We start from the raw sequence: 27223 nt of genomic DNA on the forward strand, positions 1-27223 counted from the left end.
TGTCACTCCAAATGGTTGGTAGCAGTAATAACCTTGGTGTGCGACCCTGCCCAACATGTTTCTGGCTAGTGCCATTCGTCTGGGGCTCCGTTTAGCGATCTCTTTTCCTTCCTCTTATATCTCCAGCGACTTCCCTCCCCTCTCCGCTCTATACTCTCTGAGAAAAGAGCATACCCAGTACTTCCTGCAAACCTAATTTTCGTCCGGGTTGTGCGTTTCAACAGTTGCCTCCAAGTTGTGCATTCCAAGAATGCACAAAAAGAGTGCAGTGGCACTGACTGCATTGACCAAAGTGATATGGTGTAGGAAGAGCCAGAGAGAGATGTATTGATTGAATCAGCAATTTGCCAGCTTTTGTTCCTAACTTGTACCATACAGCACTGCAACACATTCTCATGCACATCGGATACTGAGTATAACCAATAATTGTCCGCACAGGTCAGGCACAGGAGGAAACTTGCAAGCAAAAAGTTGAGGGAGAAAATAAATGTCTGCTGCTGGAGCATTAACTGACTATTTTTTATCAGTGCTTTGTGGCATCCACTGTCATGTTCACCAAATTGATCCAATAGACCTTAATGACATATATAATTTCTGGCTGTAGTTGCTGCTGTATATGTTGGCAGTGACATTCACCATGTTATATATTAAGAATCCCAGTGGGCTTACAATTTTATGTAGAATCTTGCAATATGTTGTAAAAACACCTAAAATAGGGAAAAGTGATTAAATTCAGTAATAAATACAGCAGGATCAGCAGCCCTAGCATCTCATCCAAATGAATATTTATTTGGCAGACAGATGACTTGACGTGCTTTTCTTCTTGCCAAGACACTACAGAGTTTTTTTTTTTCTCTATAAGCAATACAATTATGTTTATTTTAACCCTGAACACTTAGTGTAACATCATGTAAGTGTTAAATAGTTGTCTTTGTTTTTAAGACACTGAAAACGTGTTTCAGTAATATCAGGGAAAGAAGTGCAGGGCACCATGACTTTGGTGAAGTTTAAGAGGGGAACTCGACAGTTAGATGAGGAGTGAGGAGCATCTGAACACAAGGATTTGAAGGTGTCATAATAAAGGAATGGAAAGTAGTTTGCCCACCTGAGGTGATATTTCCTTTAGCAGCTAGTGTTTTTGTCTTTCTCTAATGCTCATCAGGACCCTAGAGGCTCCATAAGCCCATATTATTGGTGCTTTAAAACTTTGCACTTACTTAAGGTCAGTTGCCCTTTCTAGCAGGCATTGCATCAACAAGGGCTGGAGGTTTAGGTCCAAGCAAGAAAGAAGTGTATTGGGCATTCAGTGACTGTTAGGGGAAATTAGAATGTTGCTATAGAGAAAAAAAGAAGGGAAATGTGGGCTGTAATACAACCCAACATACCCTAGAGGGGAGAGAGGACTTTCAAAGGCACATAATGAGATGCATGACTCAAAATATAAAAGAAAAAAATACATTTATTTACAATTTACAATTATTGATTACATAATAAAATTAGGTAGAGAGTAGCCAAAAGAGACAGCTCCAACATAGACAAAAAAAAACTATACAGGACATCAAAAGAAAGAAAAAACACATTAAAAACAAAGCCAACAGCATATATTAGTACATTCAAGAATAATATGTCTCATAAATGATAAGTCATTTCTACTTGACTGGTGCAAGGAGTACTCGATTAACAGGTCTATGGGTTTCGCGATGTGCTTCCTCAGGACCTTTGTTAATCAGAGTAATTCTTCTCTATAATATGCATGGTGAATAAAGACTCCCGGGCGGACACAGGGGATCAATAGGGGGAAGGCAGCTAGAGCCGGCGTAAAAATTTAAGTATATCCTGTTTTACAAGTATGTTAAACACATGTCTAGTGTGGCATCATAAAGCATTAAAGTTGAGCATAGACATGGTAAGTCCAATGACCAGTTGATGGTTGGTAATAAGGAAATGGTTCAATTAAATAAAGAAGTATGCCACTTATAGAAAGGTTCACAACAGGGAGCCGATGGAATCTCAAAAGGTATAGAGTAGCCAATACGTAGCGGCGACTGGGTGTTTATAGTCCTGTGTGGTCCAATAGAGAATCCGCACAGATCCTGTGGTAACAGGATATTCTATAGATACATGAGTATACCTTATCACAGCTTATAGCCAGAGAATCTTGGCGATATGTAAGAGGCCAAAGCCCTCCCAGCCTACGATAGTATGGATCCCGATTTGTGCCGCCATGAATGCTTTTATTGTAATGGGGGTAGCCCCGACTCTTGATGTGTATAGAGGAAATTTGATTTTACCATCAGTATAGGAGGTCCCTTTCAGTATGAGTGGTTAACTTACCTATGGGTGGACCTGCTATAGAAGATTAGAAGATAATGGCTGCATTCTTTCCAATAGAAGGGGGGGGGGGGCATAAAAGCCTCCCATTTGCAAGCCATCTGGTCCCAATGTTGAGGGACAAAAGCCTCTTACCCACATCCTGTCCTCCAAAAGAAATGTGGAGGCATGTGGGAGGAACTTATAGAAATCTGGAATTACCTTTTAATCACCGTTTAACATGGTGGCCCTAGATATCCTCCACCCCAGGGGAATGAGTATGGGGTACATTAGCACTCCTTCTTAATAATTCTCAAAAAAGTAATAAAAAACACTGACACCTTGAAATTGTGGTAATTAGGTTGTCCATTTTTCCCTGTCTGCACTACTGCCATTGAATGTCAGATCAATGGCTGCTAGAAATAAACAGTCAGAAATCCTGGATGATGCCATTTACCATATTTTCTTATGCCAAATATGGTCGAAGATGTCACCAGGGATCTCTTTGGTGGTTGTTTACATTACAGTAGCACCTGGGATCTGTTATTTAGTTTTAGAGAGAATTTGGCAAAGTAATATTTATGGGTGGTCATATTGTTTGGCAATAGATCTACACCACAGAATTATGTGACTAATGATGGATCAGGGGGCATATTTTGCATTTTTTTTTCAATAAAGAGTTTTATTCATGGTGTTGGAGTATTTATGTACTTTTGACATTTTTATGGCAATGAGTAATAAGGGGTAGTAGTTTACCTGGTACTCATTCTCTTGAGAGTTGGTGGAAACCTGGGGGTCCTTTTATTCTTAAAGGAACCTCCAGATTTCTCTAAGTTCCTCAACAAACTCCAACATTCATTTTGGGGGACAGAATGTGGGGAAGAGGCTTTTTCCCCTGTTTATCCACTGAGGTGTTGATGCTCCATAACTGCACTCCCATTGCAAATGACAAAATGCCCAGTGCTGTTATAATAAACACAGCACAGGGCATCCTGGGTGATGTCATTCACCAAATATGGTTTTGACCATATTTAGTTAATGATGTCGCCTGGGATCCCCATCTGCTTTTTTATTTGCATTCTAGTAGCTGAGGATTTAGGCATGCAAACTGGCCGAATATGACTATTTTGTTCGAGGGTTCACCAAACTACAAACAGCCTAGAATCCTAAACTCAAAGCTGAAGGATGTCCCTACCAATGGTAAAATCAATGATTAAATTAAAAAACTATTTTCTTGCAACAAACTGCACCCAAAGTTGTACTTACTAAAGATGTTATTTTTTTTTTTTTTTTTTTTATATACAGGAAACTCCCTTATGGGATTAAGAAACATGTTTTATTCCCCTGAGAAGAAAAATTGGTCAAAGTTGTCCTGGGTTTTCTGTTTTCCCTTTCTTTATTCCAAAACTGGAGTTTATCCGAGGTTAACCATTATGGTCTCTTGTCTTTTTAATCTAAATAGCTGTGTCCCAAAGCCCTAGAGTAATGTACTGTAGAAACTTTATTAATATATAATAATATTATTTCAATTGTTGAAATTGCAATCAACAAAATATGAAAAGTGTAAGAATATTTGTATTAACGTTGTTTGATTCTTGGCAGTAGCTGAAACAGCTGGCACTGTTTTTCAGACATTGAAGATTGTTGGCGCATAAAACATTACATTATACTGTAAGTAGATGAAAAGAGCAAAGCCATGCAATTTTTTTTGAAATATAAAACTTAGGACATTTTTTCAAATATGTACAAATACATTTTTCAGATATGCACAATACAGTTTTCTTTCCTTGAAACTCAGATTTTACTTACAACCCATACAATGATTTTTTTTTTTCTGTAACACGCATGGTAAGTGTAACATCATGTTCCTGTGAAATACCTGCCTTTGTATTGAGACATTGACACTTGCTCACAAATAATCATGTTGCCATGCTCAAGGTATTACTTCTAAGGTCAAACCAATAATATAATAGAACACTTGATTTTAAATTATATATTTTCAAACATGCTCATTAAAGCTGTATTTCCCCACTAACACTTAAAGGAAAGTGAAAATTGAGAAAATTGTATTTGTAAGCAAGGGGGCTTTTGCACCACCTAGCTGCCATAATAGTGGAGTAGGAAGTGGACTATGTTCTCTGTAGTGAGGTGGTATTAGGGACACCTGATCATTCACCATGTGTTCTGGTAAGAAAGAGTTCAATGTTAAATGTACACACTGGTTAAAATGCTTATAGTTAAAATATTGAAATATTCCTAATTTAATTAAGAAGAATTCAGTACCATTTCAGATGTTTTGCAGCATGTCTCCTCTTTATCCCTTTTCCACACTTGTTATGCTCCTTCAGTTAAAAGTGCAAATAGTCCATTACAAGTTCCCCTTAATATCTCTGCTCTAATTACCATTGATATTCCGGATACATGCAAAACATCTCATGCACCATTATGGCGTAACAATACCTATCTCCTCTCTCACCCCAAAGTGAGGGAGGAGCTTCAGGCAAAAATTGAGCACTGCTTCACGCTTAATGAAAATGCTGAATGCTCCCCTACCACAGTTTGGTGTGCACATAAGGCTTTCGCCAGAGGAACCTTAATACAAATAGCAGCCAGGGAAAAAAAGAAAAAGAAACAGCCTATTTCACAACTGCACAAACGTATAGCTGAGCTAGAAATCAAACATAAACTTACAAGTGACACTAATGATGCACTCCTGAACCACCCTAACGCCTGCCGAGAGGAATTATGACAGGAGCTGACTATGACATGTACATGTACTTTAAATGCCTTAAACTATCATGGTACTTTTAGAGCAACAGAGCAGGGAAACTCTTAGCATCCCAGCTTTAAAAAAACAACAAATGTAAAATAATCTAGTTTTGTATCCTTAATAAAAAAACGATGAGGCTGATTTTCTAAAGGATTTGAGAATGTTAACACAATAAATTGTGTGAATAATAATTTCAATTCATGTTCAGAAGAAAAGAATTACATTATTTTATTTTCATATAACTGGATAATTGAAGTGAATCTTCTGAATATTTTAAAATCTTTATCCTTTAGTAAATCAATCTTATTAAATTGCAGTGCTTAGAGTTGCCTGTAAAATTTCAAACAAGTTAAAATGCTGTAATTGATTAAGTGTGAAAAAAAGCATTCTTTGGGGTCATTATGTGTTTCAAATATTTTTATTGAGAGTTTACAGTTAATAGTAACAAGTACAGAGTAAAGCATAACGCATATTTCGTTTTCCATCAATTAAAGACATACATGTGAGTGAATAACAACAAACAAGCAAATGTAAGGTATATAACACCAAATATAAAAAGAGAGACATGGCTAAAGATGGGGAGGATCACAAATACTTCTGAGTGAATTAGGTGGGCAAGGCAAGGGCCATGGCAGGCAAGGAGTATTAAGACTTAGCACTAGTGAAATTGGTAGTTGGTATTCACTTTGAACTTATGCCTGGTGCCACTGAAGCCAGAGTTGCCAGAGGGATAGTGCTTTGGCACAGGATCCAGTGCTGGATGCCATCATGAGTTCATATAAGAACAGTGAATATGCACTAGTTCAAGAGTATTTGTAATGGAGGGTGCACTGACTTTCAGAGTTTTTTTATGTTTAGTCTGGCAGCTAGGAGAATATGGGTTGTTACATGTAGGGATGATCGAACTTTTGAAAAGTTCGGTTCGACCAGAACACCCGAACTTCCCGAAAGTTCAGCCCGGATTTCAGAACCCCATTGAAATCAATGGGACCCGAACTTCGGTAATCAAAAAACACAATTTTGAAGCCCTAAAACCCAATAAATGCCCCTAAAAAGTGCCTAGGGTTCTGGGTCATGCCCCAGGGACTGTTAATCACACAAAAAAAAGTTCTTAAAAATTGTCATTTTTGATAGAGAGCCAATTATTGAAAAAAATATTGAAAAAAAAATGAGATCTCTTTGGATTTAGTGTCTGGGGGGTCTAAGAAGTGTACCTGTTAAGTGTCAGCTCTGTAGCATGTCAAGAACCAGAAAAAAAGTTTGTATTAGAATTGCAATAGAACAGAGATATGGCTCTGCTATTTTCACACCTTGCCGGTTTTGTTTCAGGTGTTTTTTTGGGCATTTTTTGGGGGTCTTTTGAGGCAGGCATAACATCAGAACTTCTGTGTAGGGGTATATATACACACACACATGTATGTATATATACACATACACATATATAGGTGTGAAAGTAGCAGAAACCTATGCTTGCGCTAATGAAATAATTAACACCCATATGGCTTCTCTGCTATTACACCTATATATGTGTATGTGTATAAATACATATAACTGTGTGTGTATATATACCCCTATACAGAAGTTCAGATGTTTTGCCTGCCTCCAAAGACCCCCAAAAAATGCCCAAAAAAAATGCCTGCTGCAAAAACACACCTGGGCGTTTTGTAGCTGGCGTTTTTTTGGGCATTTTTGGGCGTCTTTGGAGGCAGGCATAACATCTGTACTTCTGTGTAGGGGTATATATATACACACACACTTATATGTATTTATACACATACACATATCTAGGTGTGATATCAGAGAAGCCATATTGGTGTTAATTATTTCATTAGCGCAAGCATAGGTTTCTGCTACTTTCACACCTATATATGTGTATGTGTATATATATATATATACATGTGTGTGTATATATATACCCCTACACAGAAGTACAGATGTTATGCCTGCCTCCAAAGACGCCCAAAAAATGCCCAAAAAAACGCCAGCTACAAAAACACCCAGGTGTGTTTTTGCAGCAGGCGTTTTTTTGGGCATTTTTTTGGGGTCTTTGGAGGCAGGCAAAACATCTGAACTTCTGTATAGGGGTATATACACACACACACTTATATGTATTTATACACATACACATATATAGGTGTGATAGCAGAGAAGCCATATGGGTGTTAATTATTTCATTAGCGCAAGCATAGGTTTCTGCTATTTTCACACCTATATATGTGTATGTGTATATATACATACATGTGTGTGTGTGTGTATATATACCCCTACACAGAAGTTCAGATGTCATGCCTGACTCCAAACATGTCCTCAAAAAAGCCCTATAAACGCCTGCAGCAAAAAGCAGGGTGACAGGGGCGAAGCCACTATCCGGTTCTTTAAGTGTTCTAAGAGAAACAATCTTTTGTCTATAGCGGTCACCCTGACATGGAAGGGTTTTGTCACCCTGCCATAGCAGTCAGAGTCAGTTCACCCTACACTACACTACGGTCACCCTGACACTTAACACTTTCCCTACAGAAACTAGATTTTTGAATCTAACTAAAGTGGAAAATAGTACCCTAACTACACTAGATATCCCTTTCCTCACACTAATAATTGCTAAATGACACTTTGAGAGCAGAAGTAACAGAACTGCTTCCACTCTCTTCCACAGCCCTGTATTAAAATGGTAGAGATTTGGCGGGGCTATCTTATATACTGGGGGGCGTATTCACTAATGTTTGGCCTCTAGACCCCCTAGTCACTCCAATCACATTCCTAGCATTCTCCTGCCCCCTCAATTGGCTTTTACTGATGGTTCTGGTCCAATCATGGGCTTATAAAGCCCATTTCCTGCCCCATTGCATTTTGGTCCGTTCTGGTTGCTGAATTCCGAACTTTTTCAGCAAAAAGTTCGGAATTCGGCCGAACCTCGAACAGTCAATGTTTGGGTCGAACCGATGGTCGACCCGAACCGTTCGCTCATCCCTAGTTACATGTTAGTAAGGGATGGGAATGCTATTGTTAGATGTAGAAGAGCTAAAGTAGGGGATGGGAGGATGTGTGCCCCAGAGATGTCTGCTATGATATGGAAAATGCATTCCCTAAAAATGTTGCAGGGACAGACAGCTCCAGAATATGTGGAGCATCTTTTCCCGTGATCTGCAGATTTTACAGCATTAAACAGAGGACTGAGGTCCAAACATGTACACTCTGGCAGGTCTTAAGTATCACCTGAGTGATATATTTTGGGTAAGTTCCCACAATGAGCAATAGGTGGATTGATATGTTTATTGGAATGCTCTCAACCATTGCTGGTCTTAGTAAGGGGTCCCTAGGTTTGATTCCCACTGGAAAATTGATTTAAATTTGGTAAATACTTGCTCAATAGATCTCCCACACAATAATAGACTCCCCCAGCAACAATGGACCACACACAACAAAATACCACACCCAGCAACAATAGACCCCACCACAGCAACAATAGATCCCCCACACAACAATGGACTACCCCAGCAGCAATTAAATCTACCCCAGCAACAATAGATCCCCTGCAGCAACAATGTATCCCACCCCAGCAACAATAGACCCCACACAACAATAGACCCCATCACACAGCAACAATGGACCACCCACAACAAAATACTACACTCAGCGACATTAGATCCCCCAGCAGCAACAACAGATCCCTCAACAGCTAGCATAAATAGACTCTCCAGCAGCCAGCAACAATAGACCTCTTCCTCAACAGTAAATCTCTACAAGCAACATAAGCGCCCCTCAGTCACAATAGATTCCCCACCAGCAACCATAGACCCTCACAACAAACAGATCCCAACCAGTGACAATAGATTCCCTGCAGACAACAACAATAGACCCCCCAGCAACAATAGATCCCCCACACAACAATAGACCCCCCCAGCAACAATGGACCACACACAACAAAATACCACACCCAGCAACATAAGACCCCCCCAACCCCCAGCAGCAACAACAGATTTTCTAGCAGCCAGCATCAATAGACCCTCCAGCAGCCAGCAACAATAGACCTCCTTCTCAACAGTAGATCCCCACCAGCAACATAAGACCCCTCAGCAATAGATTCTCCACCAGCAACAATAGACCCTCACAAAAAACAGAACCTTATTAGTGACAATAGATCCCCCAGCAGCCAGCATAAATAGACCCTCCAGCAAACCCCACACACATTTTACATGCATTCAGTGCTGGAGGTGCCAGAACTGCATTATCCCACATTCTCACTGAATAAAAGCCATGTGTGTTTACCTTAGATTGTAAGCTCCTTGAGGGCAGGGACTGATGTGAATGTATAATGTATATGTAAAGCGCTGCGTAAATTGACAGCGCTATATAAGTACCTGAAATAAATAAAATAAATGTATATATGTAAATATATATATTCACTGGGTGATTTATGTATGTTATTCTTGTATTTTTATGTTTTTGCCTTTCATGTTTATTGGATAGTACAAGGTAAAAAATAAGAGAATAGTGTGGTACATTGTGGTTTTTTCTTTAAAGAACACATAGAAATATGGGAAAGTCTTAGGTGTAAGCATCGCATGTATGCAGTTTTTTTTCACATAGTGGCTCACATGGTCTAATAAACATTAGCTTTCTAAATAGGGAAGATGAAGGAAATTTAATACAAATTGTATAACCTACTTTATGGAATTGTATCAAATCAAGTAATAGAAGCTCTTTTAGGTTGATCTATATGCCCTACCCTAAAATCTCTTGGAATACTCAAGTGGATTGCAGAAATATAGTTCACAGAGGATTAAAACAATTAGGGAATGTGCTTATTAGTAGTCAACTCCAAGCTTTAAGATCAGGCATGGGATTAAATTGATTAGTTCAGCAGGGCCATCAAGAAACATGACAAGGCTCACGTGTTACATTACACACACATTGTCTTGGCTCAGGTGGTATTGGAAAATCTTTTTCCACTTATCGAATTAGGGATGTTCAATTTAGTCAGACATATTTTATTACCACCAAAACTTTCTGACTCGGCAAAAAACTCTTTTTGTCCATGTTATAAAATATCAGATGGAAACCTGCTATTTAAACCATATTTTACATTCTACTGAAACCAATCACAATGCATTACTCTTTGTGAATAGATGTATCCCACTTAAATATTATACATTAAATCTCTAGTCAGACATACAGAAGGTTTGGTGGTAGCAAATGTATACACAGAAGAACAACATAAAAACATGGTCTGGTTAGGAGTACTAACTTGGCTGTTTTGAGGCATAGGTAGGGAAATGGAACAACTAATGACATACAAGTTTCCCAACACGAGATGCCATTTTAAATGCTAATTATTTATTGGTTAAAAAAATTCAAGTGTTTACAGGTTGGCTGTGCACTCAGGTTGTGTGAATACGTTTTTCCATCTTTTTCAGAACGCTTCCCATTGTCTATTTTTAATGACAAATGTGAGTTGAAAATCTGACTTAGAAATGCTCCTATGTTTTATGGCCACTGATCAATGTCCAAGAATAACAGTGTGAATGCATGGTCTGAATGCTTGTTTGTTTCTGAGACAGATTGTATGAAGTAGAAGACCTACTTCCAGAAAGTTATAATCTTGGGGCATGTCCACCAGATGTGATATAGAGGTCCAATATGGCCACAATTTCTACAATAAAGTGGAAAAGAGTCCATGTGTGTTGAACATGTGGAGTATCAAAGAAGCCATTTTACTGCTTTCTGCCACTGGGCTTCCTAAACAGTTTGAGCAAGATCTGTTTTCCAGAATAAGAGACTTTTCAGTATTAAAGAGTTGAATAAAAGGACAGTAGAGGCGCGCTATGCCTTTAGCATTAGGGTCATATCCGCCACTCCCCACAGTCTCTGAGGTACTATCATGGGAACCCCGGCAAAGACAATGCTTTTCCAAGTGAAAGTCTCCAAAGGCCTTATCCAGGAGACAAGTGCATTAGAAATATTGTCTATTCACCTCCAGCTATCACTTTCCAGACCAACTGTGTGATGCTTCTCTAATTAGCTAGCTAAAGACAGGCTTAGGTAGGCTAGGCTAGCTAGATAACACTTTGCTGAATTCCCTTGTTTTCCTTAAAATACTTCTGGTTGTCTCTAATACTCCAGAGATAAAACTATAATCCTACCACTTTATAAAACTCTGGTCCGACCACATCTGATGTATTCTGTCCAGTTCTGGTCGCCAGTCCTCAGAAGGGATGTATTGGAGCTTGAGAGAGTACAGAGAAGGGCAACAAAACTTATTTGGGGATTAGAAGACCTTAATTACGAAGAGCGTTTAGAAGCACTAGATTTATTCTCCCTGGAAATGAGATGCCTGAGAGGGGACATAATAGCGATTTACAAATACCTCAATGGTGATCAGAGCATAGAAAAAAACCTATTCAGTCGCAAGGAATGCATGAGGACACAAAGTCATACAATGCGTTGAGGACAAGAGATTTAACCTCAGGCTACGCAGGGGGTTCTTTACTGTAAGGGCTAGAAGACAGTGGAATTCCCTGCCACAAATGGTAGTAACTGAGGAGAGTATGGCTACTTTAAAAAAGACTCTTGGACGTACATCTCAAGTATCGAAATATTCAGGGGTATGAGAAATGAATAGGTCCACACACACTTACACAGGTTGAACTGGACGGACTATTGTCTTTATTCAACCTCACCTACTATGTAACTATGTAATACTGGAAATGTCATGCTTCTGCTGGCCTGTTTTTTCAATCTATGCTCTACCTCACCCATTTGCTGTGACTCTTACCTTGCTGGACTATAAAGCTACTACCTGAAAATTAACATGGCTGTCAAACAAAGTCCCGCCTCCTGGACCGATTCCTATGATAGACAGCACACTGGTCCAATACTGGTTCAAGAGGTGGGACAATGTTTGATAGCAGCCAGCATTTCAAATAAAAGCTGTGTCACAGCAGATTCCCACTCTATGTGACCTGGCCAGCAATCCTCCCATCACTGCTGCATTGGTGGGCAATGATGAGGCTGCACTTATGGGTACTGATAGGCTGCATTGATGGGCACTGATGAGGCTGCACTTATGGGTACTGATTGGCTGTATTGATGGGCACTGATGGGGGTGACACTTATGGGCACTGATAGGATGCATTAATGGGCACTGATAGGCTGTATTGATGGGCACTGATGAGCAATGATGAGGCTGCTGCACTGATGGGCACTGATAAGGCTTCACTGATGGGCACTGATATGCTGCATTGATGGGTACTGATAAGGCAGCACTGATGGCCACTGATGAGGTGGCACTGATGGCCACTGATGAGGCTGTACTGATGGACCTGCACTGATATGCTGCACTTTTGGGCACCAATAGGCTGCAGTGATGGCCACTGATAGGCTGCACTAATGCCACTGGTGAGGCAGCAATAATGGGCACTGATAAGCTGCACTGATGGACACTGGTGAAGCGGCACTGATAAGGACATTCGTAGATTTTTCCTCCTCAAAAATTGGCAAAATAAGGCATCAAATTCTTACCACACCACATGTTTCTTCCACATCACTTCCTGACCCATCCAATTTTCCTGGTTCTTCTCTCTCCCACTTCTCTCTACTTTGCTCTGTATCCCTGATTATATTGGCCTCTAACATGAAATCTTTCACCTGCATACTTGATCCTATTCCCACCGTTTATTTAAATCCTGTTTTGGTTCTCTATGCCCCATTATTCTCAATATAGTTACATAGTTAGTCAGGTTGAAAAAAGACACAAGTCCATCTGGCTCAATCAATAAAAAAAACAAAAAAAAAAACAGTAATGAAAACCCAACCATACAATCCCATATACACAATCCTATACCCGCAGTTGATCCAGAGGAAGGCGAAAAACCCCAGCAAAGCATGATCTAATTTGCTACAGCAAGGGAAAAAATTCATTCCTGATCCCCCGAGAGGCAATCAGATATTCCCTGGATCAACTTTACCTATAAATATTAGTACCCATTTATATTATGTACACCCAGGAAAGAATCCAGGCCTTTTTTAAAGCAATCCAGTGAGCTAGCCAGAACCACCTGTGGAGCCATTTAATATCATAAATGACTCCCTTCGCTTCAGTTTCGTACCAACAATCCTCAAAACTGCCGCCATCACCCAAAAAACCCAACGTGGCTCTGAACAATTAAACAGCTGTCGCCCGTTATCTAACTTACCCTTCCTTGAACAGGCTGTGATATCTCAGTTACATAACCACCTGACTTTAAATAACCTATTTGAACCCCTCCAATTTGGTTTTTGGCAAGTGTACAGCACAGAAACTGCTTTGGTGAAAGTCACTAACAACCTTCTGTTAGTTTTTGATTTCGGCTTGCTAACTGTTCTTATTCTACTAGAATAAGCCTGAACTTTTGAGAAAGCCTATTGGGCGCTAGGTGGGCGGTGACATAATCATGCTGGCACTAGGTGGAGCTGTGTATGCAGAGGATTGTATTGTCAATTTTTTACTTCTGAAACGTGAATGGATTTTTATTTTGAAATAAATACTTTTTATTTGAGATTTGTACTATGGTTCGCTACTCGTGTCTCCAATATGATTGACACCAGGCTGAGAGCTATGGATTTGGAGTGTACAGACAGTGGGAGTGGTGCCACTTATAACACTAAAAAGCACATAAAGACCTCCATTAACCAGTTCTAGACAGGAAGGATTTGCCCCCTTAATGACCAGGCCATTTTTTGCGATTCGGCACTGCGTTACTCTAACGGACAATTGCGCGGTCGTGCAACGCTGTACCTAAAAAAATTGATGTCCTTTTTTCCCACAAATAGAGCTTTCTTTTGGTGGTATATGATCACCTCTGCAATTTTTATTCTTTGCGATATAAACAAAAAAAGAGCGACAATTCTGAAAAATAACAATATTTTTCACATTCTGCTATATAACATTCCCCCCCCCCCCCAAAAAATAAAAATCAACATTTTTTAACATTTTAGGCCAATTTGTTTTCTGCTACATATTTTTGGTAAAAAAAAAATCACAATAAGCATATTTTGATTGGTTTGTGCAAGAGTTACCTCATCTACTAACAACGGGAAAGATTTATGTCATTTTTATTGTTTTTTTTTTTTACTAGTAATGGTGACAATCTGCAATATTTTGTGGGACTGCAACATTGCGGCGGACAGATCGGACCTCTAAATGACATTTTTGACACTTTTGGGGGAACCAGTGACATTACTACAGTAATCAGTGCTACAAATATGCACTGTTACTGTACTAATGCCATTGGCAGGAAAGGGGTTAACACAGTGGGTGATAAGGGGTTAAATGTAAGCCTAGGGGAGTGATTCTAACTGTATGAGGGCGGGGCTTTTGAAATGATCACAGAGACCTGTGATCCTATATAGCAGGATCACAGGAGCTCTGTGGTCATTCCAGAGAGAAGAACGGTCAGCTGTGTTTGCAACAACTGATGCGATCGGAGCCGGCAGCCCCATGCATCGGAGTCCCCGCTGCTGTCAGTTCACACAGGAGGGCCAGCCTACCGCAGTAAAACTGCCACGGGCGGTCCTTAAGTGGTTAATTAGTAAGGTCCATTCAAGCAGGCGAGAAGAAACCCAAAGGTGGGGTGTAGGGCATTGTGGTGATCAGAGGCAATTACTGAGGAGTTTTTGGTGTATGGGATTGCACTTTTTTCACAGACATTGAATCATCTATTGATGGACTGTACATATATTTCAAAGAAAATATGGACTCAGGGCTGATCCTGGGTGGGTACACGGGGTGCACTGCACCCAGGTGCTGCACATGGGGGGGGGGGTGCCGAAGCTTAGGTGCCACGGATCCCCCTCATGCTTGCTCTCCCCACTGGCAAATGATAGCAGTGGGTCAGAGGAGGAGGAAATTGTGCTGCTCCCCCTGCTCGAGACACTGTTGTCAGAAGAGGGCTCTCTTTTCCCTGCCCATTCCCCCTCCCTCCTTCTGTCAGCAGAGGGTAGAGCGGAGAGAACAGGAGTACAGCAGGAGAGAGCAGCTTCTTTACCCCTCCTTCTCCTCCTCATGCTACTGTACTCAGGAGCGGCGCTTGCCAGGACAGCTGCTATGATTCTTCCCTCTCCTTCCTACTGGCCAGGTAAAAAAAAAAAAACAATCACAAAGCAGCGGAAAGGAGGATCATGGGACATGTAGTTCTGAGGACTGGTGGGCCCATTGCAATCCTATGAGGCAAACTACAGCACCCAGCATGCCCAGCTGAAGGGGAGGGAAAGAGAGCTAGGCTATGGGTGGCAAGTGACACGTTGCATCTGGTGGCAGGTGACGATGACAAGTGACAAGCTACATCTGGTGGCAAGCAAGGGTGGCAAGTGACACGCTACATCTGGTGGCAAGCGACGCTGGCAAGTGACATGCTGCAACTGGTGGCAGGTGACGGTGGCAAGTGACATGCTGCATCTGGTGGCAAGCGACAGTGGCAATTGACATGCTGCATCTGGTGGCAGGCGACAGTGGCAAGTGACACGCTGCATCTGGTGGCAAGTGATGGTGGCAAGTGACACGCTGCAACTGGTGGCAGGCGACGGGGGCAAGTGACATGCTGCATTTGGTGGCAAGCGACGGTGGCAAGTGACATGCTGCATCTGATGGCAAGCGACGGAGGCAAGTGACACGCTGTGTCTGGTGGCAGGCAACAGTGGCAAGTGACACACTCCATCTGGTGGCAATCGACAGTTGCAAGTGTCATGCTGCATCTGGTGGCAGGCGATGGTGGCAAGAGACACACTGCATCTGGTGGCAGGCGACAGTGTCATGGGACACGCTGCATTTGGTGGCAGGCAATGGTGGCAAGTGACACGCTGCATCTGGTGGCAGGCAACAGTGGCATGCTGCATCTTGTGACAAGTGACACGCTAAGGGTTCCCACGGATTCTGCATTATGGTGAGTTGAAATATTTCATTATATATTACAGTGTAGGCAATGGTGGCAAGTGACATGCTGCATCTGGTGGCAAGTGACACACTGCAAATGGTGACAGGCAATGGTGGCAAGTGACATGCTGCATCTGGTGGCAAGTGACAGGCTGCAACTGGTGACTGGCAACGGTGGCAAGTGGCATGCTGCATCTGGTGGCAAGCGACGGTGGCTAGTGACATGCTGCATCTGGTGGCAAGTGACGGTGGCAAGTGACACGCTGCATCTGGTGGCAAGCGACGGTGGCAAGTGACACGCTGCAACTGGTGACAGGCGACGGTGGCAAATGACAAGCTGCATCTGGTGGCAGGCGATGGTGGCAAGTGACAAGCTTCCTCTGGCAGAAGGCAACAGTGGCAAGTGACACACTGCATGTGGTAGAAGGCAACAGTGGCAAGTGACATGCTGCAACTGGTGACAGGCAACAGTGGCAAGTGACACGCTGCATCTTGTGGCAAGCGACGGTGGCAAGTGACACGCTGCATCTGGTGGCAAGCGACGGTGGCAAGTGACACGCTGCATCTGGTAGCAGGCAACGGTGGCAAGTGACAAACTGCATCTGGTGGCAGGCGACCGTTTCAAGTGAAACGCTGCATCTGGTGGTAGGCGACGGTGGCAAGTGACACGCTGTATCTGGTGGCAGGCGACAGTGGCACGCTGCATCTTGTGACAAATGACACGCTCATGGTTCCCACTGATTTTGCATTATGGTGAGTTGAACTATTTCATTATATATTACAGTGTAGGCAATGGTGGCAAGTGACATGATGCATCTGGTGGCAAGTGACACGCTGCAACTGGTGACAGGCAACAGTGGCAAGTGAGATGCTGCATCTGGTGGCAAGTGACACACTGCAACTGGTGACAAGCAATGGTGGCAAGTGACATGCTGCATCTGGTGGTAAGCGACGGTGGCAAGTGACAAGCTGTATCTGGTAGAAGGCAACAGTGGCAAGTGACATGCTGCATCTGGTGGCAAGCGACAGTGGCAAGTGACATACTGCAACTGGTGACAGATGACAGTGGCAAATGACAAGCTGCATCTGGTGGCAGGCGACAGTGGCAAGTGACAAGCTGCATCTGGTGGTAAGCGACAGTGGCAAGTGACAAGCTGCATCTGATAGAAGGCAACAGTAGCAAGTGACATGCTGCATCTGGTGGCAAGCGACGGTGGCAAGTGACACGCTGCGTCTGGGGCAAATGACGGTTGCAAGTGACACGCTGCGACTGGGGCAAACGACGGTTGCAATAAAACAAATAACTTAAAACAACAAACAAAAACAGAAAAATAAAACAGTTTTCTTCATCTGTGAAGGACAAGGCCCATATGGAGTAGGAGGGAGGTTGAGGTGGCGGTGGATGTGGCGGTGTAGGTGGAAGCGGCGGTGGAGGGGGACGAGGTAGCCAACACTGCTTTTTTTCAGTCATTTTAAATTAGGGTACACCCCAAAAGAGTGAGAAAGATCAAAAATATAACAATGGCTGGGTAAGGTCGGTATCCATCTCTATTCTGCGCAAGGTACGGAAAAGTCCTGTGGGATCCATGCCTGGTTCATTTTAATGAACATGAGCTTGTCCACATTGTCGCTGGACAGGCGGCTGCGCTTGTCTGTGATAACGCCCCCAGCCGTGCTAAATACACGTTCAGATAATACACTGGCTGCAGGGCACGCCAGCACCTCCAAGGCGTAAAGGGCAAGCTCAGGCCATGTGTCCAATTTGGAGACCCAGAAGTTGAAGGGGGCAGACCCGTCATTCACTACATGTAGGCGTGTGCACACATACTGCTCCACCATGTTGGTGAAATGCTGCCTCCTGCTAAGACGTTCAATATGAGCTGCTGGTGCTGCTGTTTGTTGTGGCGTGCTGACAAAGCTTTTCCACATTTCGGCTATGCTAACTGTGCCTTCTGAGGTGCTGGCGGTGCCCTGGTTGCGTTGGCGACCTCTTCCTCCTCCTCCTCTGCCTTGGCCTTGTGCTTCCACTGTGGCCCCGCTGTCAGGTGGGAATGCCAGCAGCATCGCGTCTACCAGCGTGCGCTTGTACTCGCGCATCTTGCGATCACACTCCAGTGAGTGAAATAAGGACGGTACGTTGTCCTTGTAACGGGGATCCAGCAGCGTGGCCACCCAGTAATCAGCACAAGTTAGAATGTGGGCAACTCGGCGGTCGTTGTGGAGACACTGCAGCATGTAATCGCTCATGTGTGCCAGGCTGCCCAGAGGCAACGAAAGGCTGTCCTCCTTGGGAGGTGTATCGTCTGTGTCCTCTGTATCCCCCCAGCCACGCACCAGTTATGGCCATGAGCTGGCCTGGGTGCCACCCTGCTGTGAACATGGTTCCATCTCCTCCTCCATCTCCTCCTCCTCATCCTCCTCATCCTCCAGAACTGTGTCCCTGCTGGACAATTGTGTACCTGGCGTTTGTGTGTGCAGGAACCCACCCTCGGAGCCACTTGCGAATGACTGCCCTGAAAGCCTTGGAAATGTTACCTCTTCATCCTCCTCCTCATCCTGTGCCACATTCTCTTCCATCATCGTCCAAATCGTTTTTTGAAGGAGGCATAGAAGTGGGATAGTTAAGCTGACAACGGCATCATCGGCACTGGCCATGTTGGTGGAGTACTCAAAACAGCGCAACAAGGCACAGAGGTCTCGCATGGAGGCCCAGTTATTGGTGGTGAAGTGGTGCTGTTCCGCAGAGCGACTCAAGCGTGCGTGCTGCAGCTGAAACTCCACTATGGCCTGCTGCTGCTCACACAGTCTTTCCAGCATGTGCAAGGTGGAGTTCCACCTTGTGGGCATGTCACATATGAGGCGGTGAGCGGGAAGGCCGAAGTTACGCTGCAGCGCTGACAGGCGAGCAGCAGCAGGGTGTGAAAGCCGAAAGTACGCACAGACGGCCCGCACTTTCTGCAGCAGCTCTGACATATCGGGGTCATTTTTAAGGAACCTCTGCACCACCAAATTCAGCACATGCGTCAGGCAAGGGATGTGCATCAAATCGGCTAGGCCCAGAGCTGCTATGAGATTTTGCCCGTTATCGCACACCACCAGGCCGGCTTGAGGCTCGCTGGCAGCAACCACTCATTTGTCTGCTGTTCCATGCTCCTCCACAACTCCTGCGCAGTGTTTGGTTTTTCCCCCAAACAGGCAAGTTTTAAAACTGCCTGCTGTCGTTTACCCCTGGCTGTGCTGAAGTTGGTGGTGAAGGTGTTACGCTGACCGGATGAGGAGGCGGTAGAGGATGAGGAAGCGGAGTAGGAAGAGTTAGGAACAGGAGGCAAACTGAAGCGCCCTGCAATCCTCGGTGGTGGAAGGACATGTGCCAAATTGCTATCCGCCTCAGGCCCATCCGCCACTGCATTTACCCAGTGTGCCGTTAGGGAGATATAACGCCCCTGACCGGGCTTACTGGTCCACGTATCGGTAGTTAGGTGGACCTTGGCACAGATGGCGTTGCGCAGTGCACACCTGATTTTTTCCCCCACTTGGTTGTGCAGGGAAGGGATGGCTTGCCTGGAAAAGTAGTGGCGGCTGGGCACGACGTACTGTGGGACAGCCACCGACATAAGGCTTTTAAAACTGAGCGTCTCCACCAGACGGAATGACAGCATTTCAAAGGCCAAGAATTTTGAAATGCTGGCATTCAGGGCCAGGGATCGCGGGTGGGTACTTCCTCTTCCTCTGAAGTGTTTGGGAGATGGAAAGCTGAACGCTTCCACGGGACATTGTGGAGATGGTTGGTGACCCAGGTGGTGGTGTTGCTGACAGATCGTCTGTTTGCGGGGTGGCAGGTGCCGGTATCACTACAGAGGTGGATAAAGAGGCCGAGACTGTAGCAGAAGAGGAAGCAGGAGGAGCAAGAGACCGTTCTTGGTTTTGAAGGTGTCTACTTAACTGCAGCTCGTGCTTTGCACTTAGATGCCTGATCATGCAGGTTGTGCTCAAGTTGAGAAGGTTTATGCCTCGCTTCAGGCTCTGATTGCACAGGGTGCAAACCACTCGTGTCCTGTCATCAGCACATTTTCTGAAGCACTTCCACGCTAGAGAACTCCTTTGAGCTGGCTTTGGTGCGCTCGGTCCCTTGCTGCTTAGGGCAGTAAAAGGCGTAGTGTCTAGGGCTCGGCCGCTCCGCTTCTGCACCCTGCTCCCTCTTCTGCTGTGCTGGTGGCTCTGTACGACCACCGCCTCTTCCTTCAAACTACTCAGGTCACCTGCGTGACCTTCATTCCATGTGGGGTCAAGGACCTCATCGTCCTCCACATCATCTTCCACCCAGTCTTCACCCCGGCCCTCCTTGTCGGTCTCCACAATTCTGAGTGCCGCAGCAGTTGGCACCTGCGTTTCGTCATCATCGGAGACGTGCTGCGATGGTCCTTCCATGTAGTCATCTTGAGAAATAAGTGGTTGGGCATCGCTGCACTCAATCTCTTCCACTTCTGGGGCAGGGCTAGGTGGATGGCCCTGGGAAACCCTGCTGACAGAGTCATCAAAAAGAAGAAGAGACTGCTGCATGACTTGGGGTTCAGACTGCTTGCCTGATTTGCAAGGGGGTGAGGTGAAAGACGGTTGGACATCGGCTGCAGGTGCCAACTATGACCTTTCTGCAGTAGACTGGGTGGGAGACAATGTGAAGGAACTGGAGGCACTGTCAGCAGCAAACCAATCTACTATCGCCTCTACTTGTTCTGGCCTCAACACTTGTAGAGGAGCATGATGCCCTACCAAATACTGCTGCAGGTTCTGTCACCTACTCACACTTGAGGAAGGTGTTTCACTTGTGCGTGTAGCTGGCACAGATCGACCACGTCCTCTCCTTGCAACAGGAGCTCTACCAGCAGCACCACGACCCAGGCAATGGCCCCTATTTGACGGTCTCCTCATATTTCTGTAATTTATGAATTACATAGAAAGGTAATAGCCCTAGAAAGGTGTTTATTGAATAGCGGAACAAAACAACAGTATCGCACTGGTGTATCTCACAGTCAAATATGAAAACTATGCCGCAATTTAATTTTTTTTTACCCCAAAAGGGTGTTTATTAAATAGCGGAATAGAAAAACAGTACAAACACAGACTAGGCCCCGATTACAATTTTTTGTACCCTAAAGGGAGGATGAGGAAGAGGAGTAGGAGGAGTTCGGAACAGGAGGCAAACTGAAGCGCCCTGCAATCCTCGGCGGTGGGAGGAGATGCGCCAAACAAATTTAAAAGGTGTATATCACACGTACCGATACAGACTATGCCGTAATTTAATTTTTTACACTCCAAAAGGGTGTATATTGAATAGCGAAATAGAAAAAATTTTATAAAACGGTGTATCTCACACGTACAAACACAGACTAGGCCCAGATTACAATTTTTTGTACCCTAAAGGGAGGATGAGGATGAGGAGTAGGAGGAGTTCGGATCAGGAGGCAAACTGAAGCGCCCTGCAATCCTCGGCGGTGGAAGGAGATGCGCCAAACAAATTTAAAAGGTGTATCTCACACGTACCGATACAGACTATGCCGTAATTTAATTTTTTACACTCCAAAAGGGTGTATATTGAATAGCGGAATAGAAAAAACTTTATAAAACGGTGTGTGTCAGGCATTGGCATGAATACGCATGCGTGGCCAACTCCGGGCAAAATCAACTAAGAACGTGCGTGCGCCAATGCACACGCATGCACGCAGGACGTGACGGCGATTGGCGCCAAACGGCCTATTTAAGCTCAGCAATGACAGTCACTAGTTGCTGGATGATCTTCAGCTCCCCATGTCCCTTGTGCCTTGTTTTGCCTGCTTATCTTGGATTTCCTGTTGCCGACCCGGATTGCTTGACTTCGTCTCCTCTTGATACCTCTGGCTCCTGACCTTTTGGCTTGTCCCTGGACTCTCCTCTGTTTTCTCCAGTGTCTGACCCGGCTTGGCTCTTGACTCCGCATTACCAGTCTCCTGTGGGCTACCCAGCTTACCTTTGTTCCTGCAGCACACCTGCCTGGCTTGTCAAGTGTTCCAGATCCGCCTTGGACCTATCACCCATTGGCCGCAGCCACCATCTGGCCATCCCAGCCGGCAACCCGTGCTACTTCGGGCACAGCACTCCCTGTCTCACCTCCAGGGGTGTTCTGCACCTAGCCGCAAGGGGAGCCCTCTCTACACTCCGGCTTCGGATCAGGTACGTGACAGTATCATCCAGCCATGACAGAAGCCGAGAGAGGTGCCTCCCCGCTGGAAGCCTTATGCCAGCAAGTTGCAGCTTTAACTCAGGCTGTGAAGAATCTTCAGGAGGGTTACTTCCAACTGGAAGGTCCCCTAGAGTATCTGTCTACACCATCTCTGGTGGCTCCTTCAGATCCATCCGCTGCAGTCTCTAACCCTGCTCCTTCAGCTTTGGGACAATCAGCTTCTATTCCTGCCATGATGGCTCCTCCTCCTGAACCCAGAGTACCCCTGCCTGAACGCTTCTCTGGTGACCGCAGGAAGTTTAAATAATTTAAGAACGCCTGCTTATTATACTTGGCTCTGCAACCCAGAACTTTTTCCTTGGAGACAGTTAAAGTAGGGTTTATCATCTCCCTGCTGTCTGATGAACCCCAGTCCTGGGCCCACCATTTGCTGGAACAGAAGGATCCTGTTCTGGACTCTGTTGAGGTCTTCTTTGAGACAATGGCCCAGCTGTACGATGACCCACAACGTACAGCCACTGCCGAAGCGACACTTCATAAATTACAGCAGGGCCGACGCCCCGTGGAAGATTACACCGTGGACTTTCGCAGGTGGTCTGCAGACACAGGCTGGAATGAGGCTGCCCTCAAACATCAGTATCGGCTAGGCCTGTCGGAAACTCTTGTGGATGAGTTAGCACGGGTTGAGACCCCCACCACTTTAGAGGGGCTCATTCAATTGGCCATCCAGACGTTTGCGGGAACATCGGTCTGAATGTGCTCAATCCTTTCAGCCTGCTTGGATGCTTGGATGCTACCCAAGGTGCCACCACCTCCTGCACCTTTGCCGACTGCTGCCAACCCAATGTCACCCGAGGAGCCTATGCAGATCGGGGTGGTCCGTTCAGCCTTAACCCCTGCGGAAAGACTTTGTCGCAGGCAGCTGAACTTATGTCTGTACTGTGGGGACAATGGACACTTCCTTCGTAACTGCCCAGTCAGACCAAGCCTCTTATTTCCAGTCATATGCATGTTCAGATCCCTGGATCTTCCCCCACTCACCTGGTCCTCCTTGTTTCTTTGCAGGTGGCAGGAGGGGAGATCAAGCTGCCAGCCATCATTGACTCCAGAGCCTGCAGCTGTTTCCTGGATATCTCATTGGCAAGAGACCTCCACATACCTCTCCAGACCAAGAACCATAAATTAGAAATCCACCTTGCAGATGGCACTACTCCTAGATCCGGGCCCATCATCAAGGAAACCTTACCTATACTTGCCACAACCGGCCCTGACCATCAAGAACTTCTTCACTTTGACGTTCTTCCTTCACCCATGTTTCCTGTAATTCTCGGAATCCCCTGGCTCCGGGCACACAACCCGCTGATAGACTGGTCTAGAGGGGAAGTATCCTTTAAGTCAGCGTACTGCCGTCAACATTGTGTGGCTCCTGAGATCCCGCCTCCTGCCAGCTGTCTTTCCATTCAGCCTGTTTCCAATGTCGGCCAAAATGTTCCCTCTGTGTACCACAACTTTCTTGATGTGTTTGATAAAAAGAAAGCGTACTCATTACCACCTCACCGTCCCTACGAGTTGTTACCTGGTGCCGAAATTCCTTTCGGCCATATCTTCCCGCTCTCAGAGACTGAGCTTGAAGCCCTACGGCAATACATTGACGAGAACCTCAAAAAAGGGTTCATTCGTCCTTCCTCCTCTCCGGCCGGAGCCGGCATCTTTTTCATAGAAAAGAGGGACCATACACTAAGGCCTTGTGTGGATTACAGAGACCTAAATAAAATTACTATAAAGAACCGGTACCCGCTTCCTCTCGTTCCTGAGCTTTTCCAGAGATTCCGCTCCGCTCAAGTCTTCACCAAATTAGATCTATGAGGTGCTTATAACTTGGTACGAATCCGCGAAGGCGACGAGTGGAAGACTGCTTTTCGAACCCGTTTCGGGCACTTCGAATACCTGGTTATGCCTTTTGGGCTGTGCAATGCCCCTGCCACTTTCCAGCATCTAGTAAACGATATTTTCAGAGAATTCCTGGACAATTTCCTCATCGTTTACTTAGATGACATTCTTGTTTTTTCTGCCAACTTGGAGTCACATAGAATACACGTGCAAAAAGTATTGGCCACTCTCAGAAAACACGGGCTCTATGCAAAGGCGGAAAAATGCGAATTCGAGAAAGCATCAATACAGTTTCTAGGTCTGATCATCTCCACGGATGGAATAGCAATGGACCCTCAGAAAGTGTCTGCCATCTTAGAGTGGCCTGCCCCCACGGACAAGAAAGGTATCCAGAGTTTTGTGGGTTTCGCAAATTTTTATCGCATATTCATTAAGGACTTTTCCCGCATCATTGCCCCCATTACTCAAATAACTCAGCAACACACCCGCTTCCACTGGTCTTCAGAGGCTCAAGAGGCGTTTGACAAACTCAAGGCTGTGTTCACCAGTGCCCCCGTGCTACAGCATCCGGACCCGGCTTTGCCTTATGTCCTTGAGGTTGATGCCTCAGAGGTAGCCACGGGAGCAATCCTCTCTCAACGCCAGGGACCTAAAGCTTTGCTCCACCCAGTAGCTTTTTTCTCGAAAGCTCACTCAGCCTGAGAGGAACTATGATGTAGGGGACCGAGAACTGCTGGCCATCAAGGTGACACTTGAGGAGTGGCGGTATTTGTTGGAAGGTGCAGCCCATCCAATTATGAAATTTACAGATCATAAAAATCTTGAATATCTCAGATCTGCCAGACGCTTGAGACCTCGACAAGCCAGATGGGCCCTATTCTTTTCAAGGTTTAATTTCCATCTTACGTACCGGCCAGGATCCAAGAACGGGAAAGCAGACGCCCTCTCACGGATGTTCCCTGAAACTCCTATGGATGTCACCCCTAGCACAATTTTTTCTGCCCAAAATTTTCTGTTAATCCAGCCGGATCTCAGGACCACCCTTGAACGGGCCTCTACCCAATGCACTGCCCCTGAGACTTCTACACTCCAAAAACAGGGACATTTTTTCTTGCATAATAATAAAATTTTTGTACCTCAGGAAGCCAGACTCACGGTCCTTAAAGCATTCCATAACCACCAATTAGCCGGTCACTTTGGGGTTCGTAAGACTCTGGAACTCATCCAACGATCCTATTGGTGGCCGAGTGTCAGACAAGACTGTAAGGATTATGTGAGTTCCTGCACGACCTGCCTTCGGAGTAAGGGCAGCCATGTCCAAGCCTTCCTGTTCCTAAACAACCTTGGGAAATGTTATCCATGGACTTTATAGAGGACCTACCTTCTCCAGAGGGATTCTCTACAATCATGGTGGTAGTAGATCGCCTATCTAAAATGGCTCACTTTGTGCCCATGGTTGGCACTCCTTCAGCCGTGGACACGGCACATACCTTTATCAAGGAGATCGTGAGGTTTCATGGTCTGCCCAGCAGCATTGTGTCCGACCGAGGAGTACAATTTACCTCCAGATTCTGGAGGGCCCTTTGCAAAATCTTTAACATCGAGGTCTGTCTATCATCAGCATATCACCTGCAAAGTAACGGCCAGACAGAAAGGACAAATCAGACCCTTGAACAATATCTCCGCTGCTTCTCTACATTTTCACAGGACAATTGGGTAGCCTTGCTCCCGTGTGCTGAGTTCGCATACAACAACTCAATTCACGCTTCCACACATCAGTCTCCGTTCTTTGCGAACTATGGTTTCCACCCATCTTTTCTGCCTAGCCCGATACCTGAAACTACGGTACCTGCTGTGCAAGATAGGACAACCTTCCTCCAAGAAAATGTTCTGCTCCTGCAAAGGACTATGCAAAAAGCACAAGAAAACTACAAACAATTTTATGACAAGAGGAAGAAAGACAGTCCTGCCTTGAAGGTGGGAGATAAGGTGTGGCTGTCCACCCTTAACCTCAAGTTGTCCTGCCCATCTAAAAAGTTGGGGCCAAGGTTCATTGGTCCCTTCCCAATCAAAAGAATAATTAACCCTGTGGCCTTTGAATTGTGTCTTCCTAATACGTACAGGATCCATCCAGTGTTCCACGTGTCCTTGCTCAAACTGGCCAATCCTGGTCCCTTTCCTAATAGAGATGATTTGCCTCCACCTCCAGTTCTAGTACATGGCGAAACAGAGTATGAAGTTGAATCCATTCTGAATTGCCGCAGAAGAGGAAGGCAAACCCAGTATCTGGTGAAATGGAAAGGCTATCCTCCGGAAGAAAGTTCTTGGGAACCTGCGCAAAACATACATGCTCCAAGGCTGTTACGGGACTTTTTCAAAAAATTTCCTGGAAAACAGGCCCTTTTGAGCATCCGGAGGCTGCCCTTCAGGGGGGGGCACTGTCAGGTAAACTCCAACAGTTTGGCTAATCAGCGCATTCGCGCATTGGCGCGAATACGCATGCGTGGCCAACTCCGGGCAAAATCAACTAAGAACGTGCGTGCGCCAATGCGCACACGTGCATGCAGGACGTGATGGCGATTGGCGCCAAATGGCCTATTTAAGCTCAGCAATGACAGTCACTAGTTGCTGGATGATCTTCAGCTCCCCGTGTCCCTTGTGCCTTGTTTTGCCTGCTTATCTTGGATTTCCTGTTGCCGACCCGGATTGCTTGACTTCGTCTCCTCTTGATACCTCTGGCTCCTGACCTTTTGGCTTGTCCCTGGACTCTCCTCTGTTTTCTCCAGTGTCTACCACGGCTTGGCTCTTGACTCCGCATTACCAGTCTCCTGTGGGCTACCCAGCTTACCTTTGTTCCTGCAGCACACCTGCCTGGCTTGTCAAGTGTTCCAGATCCGCCTTGGACCTATCACCCATTGGCCGCAGCCACCATCTGGCCATCCCAGCCGGCAACCCGTGCTACTTCGGGCACAGCACTCCCTGTCTCACCTCCAGGGGTGTTCTGCACCTAGCCGCAAGGGGAGCCCTCTCTACACTCCGGCTTCGGATCAGGTACGTGACACGGTGTATCTCACACGTATAAACACAGACTAAGCCCCGATTACAATTTTTTGTACCCTAAAGGCAGGAT

This window comes from Pelophylax lessonae (assembly GCF_965119305.1).
Source record: "Pelophylax lessonae genome assembly, chromosome: 3".
Lineage (NCBI taxonomy): Eukaryota > Metazoa > Chordata > Amphibia > Anura > Ranidae > Pelophylax > Pelophylax lessonae.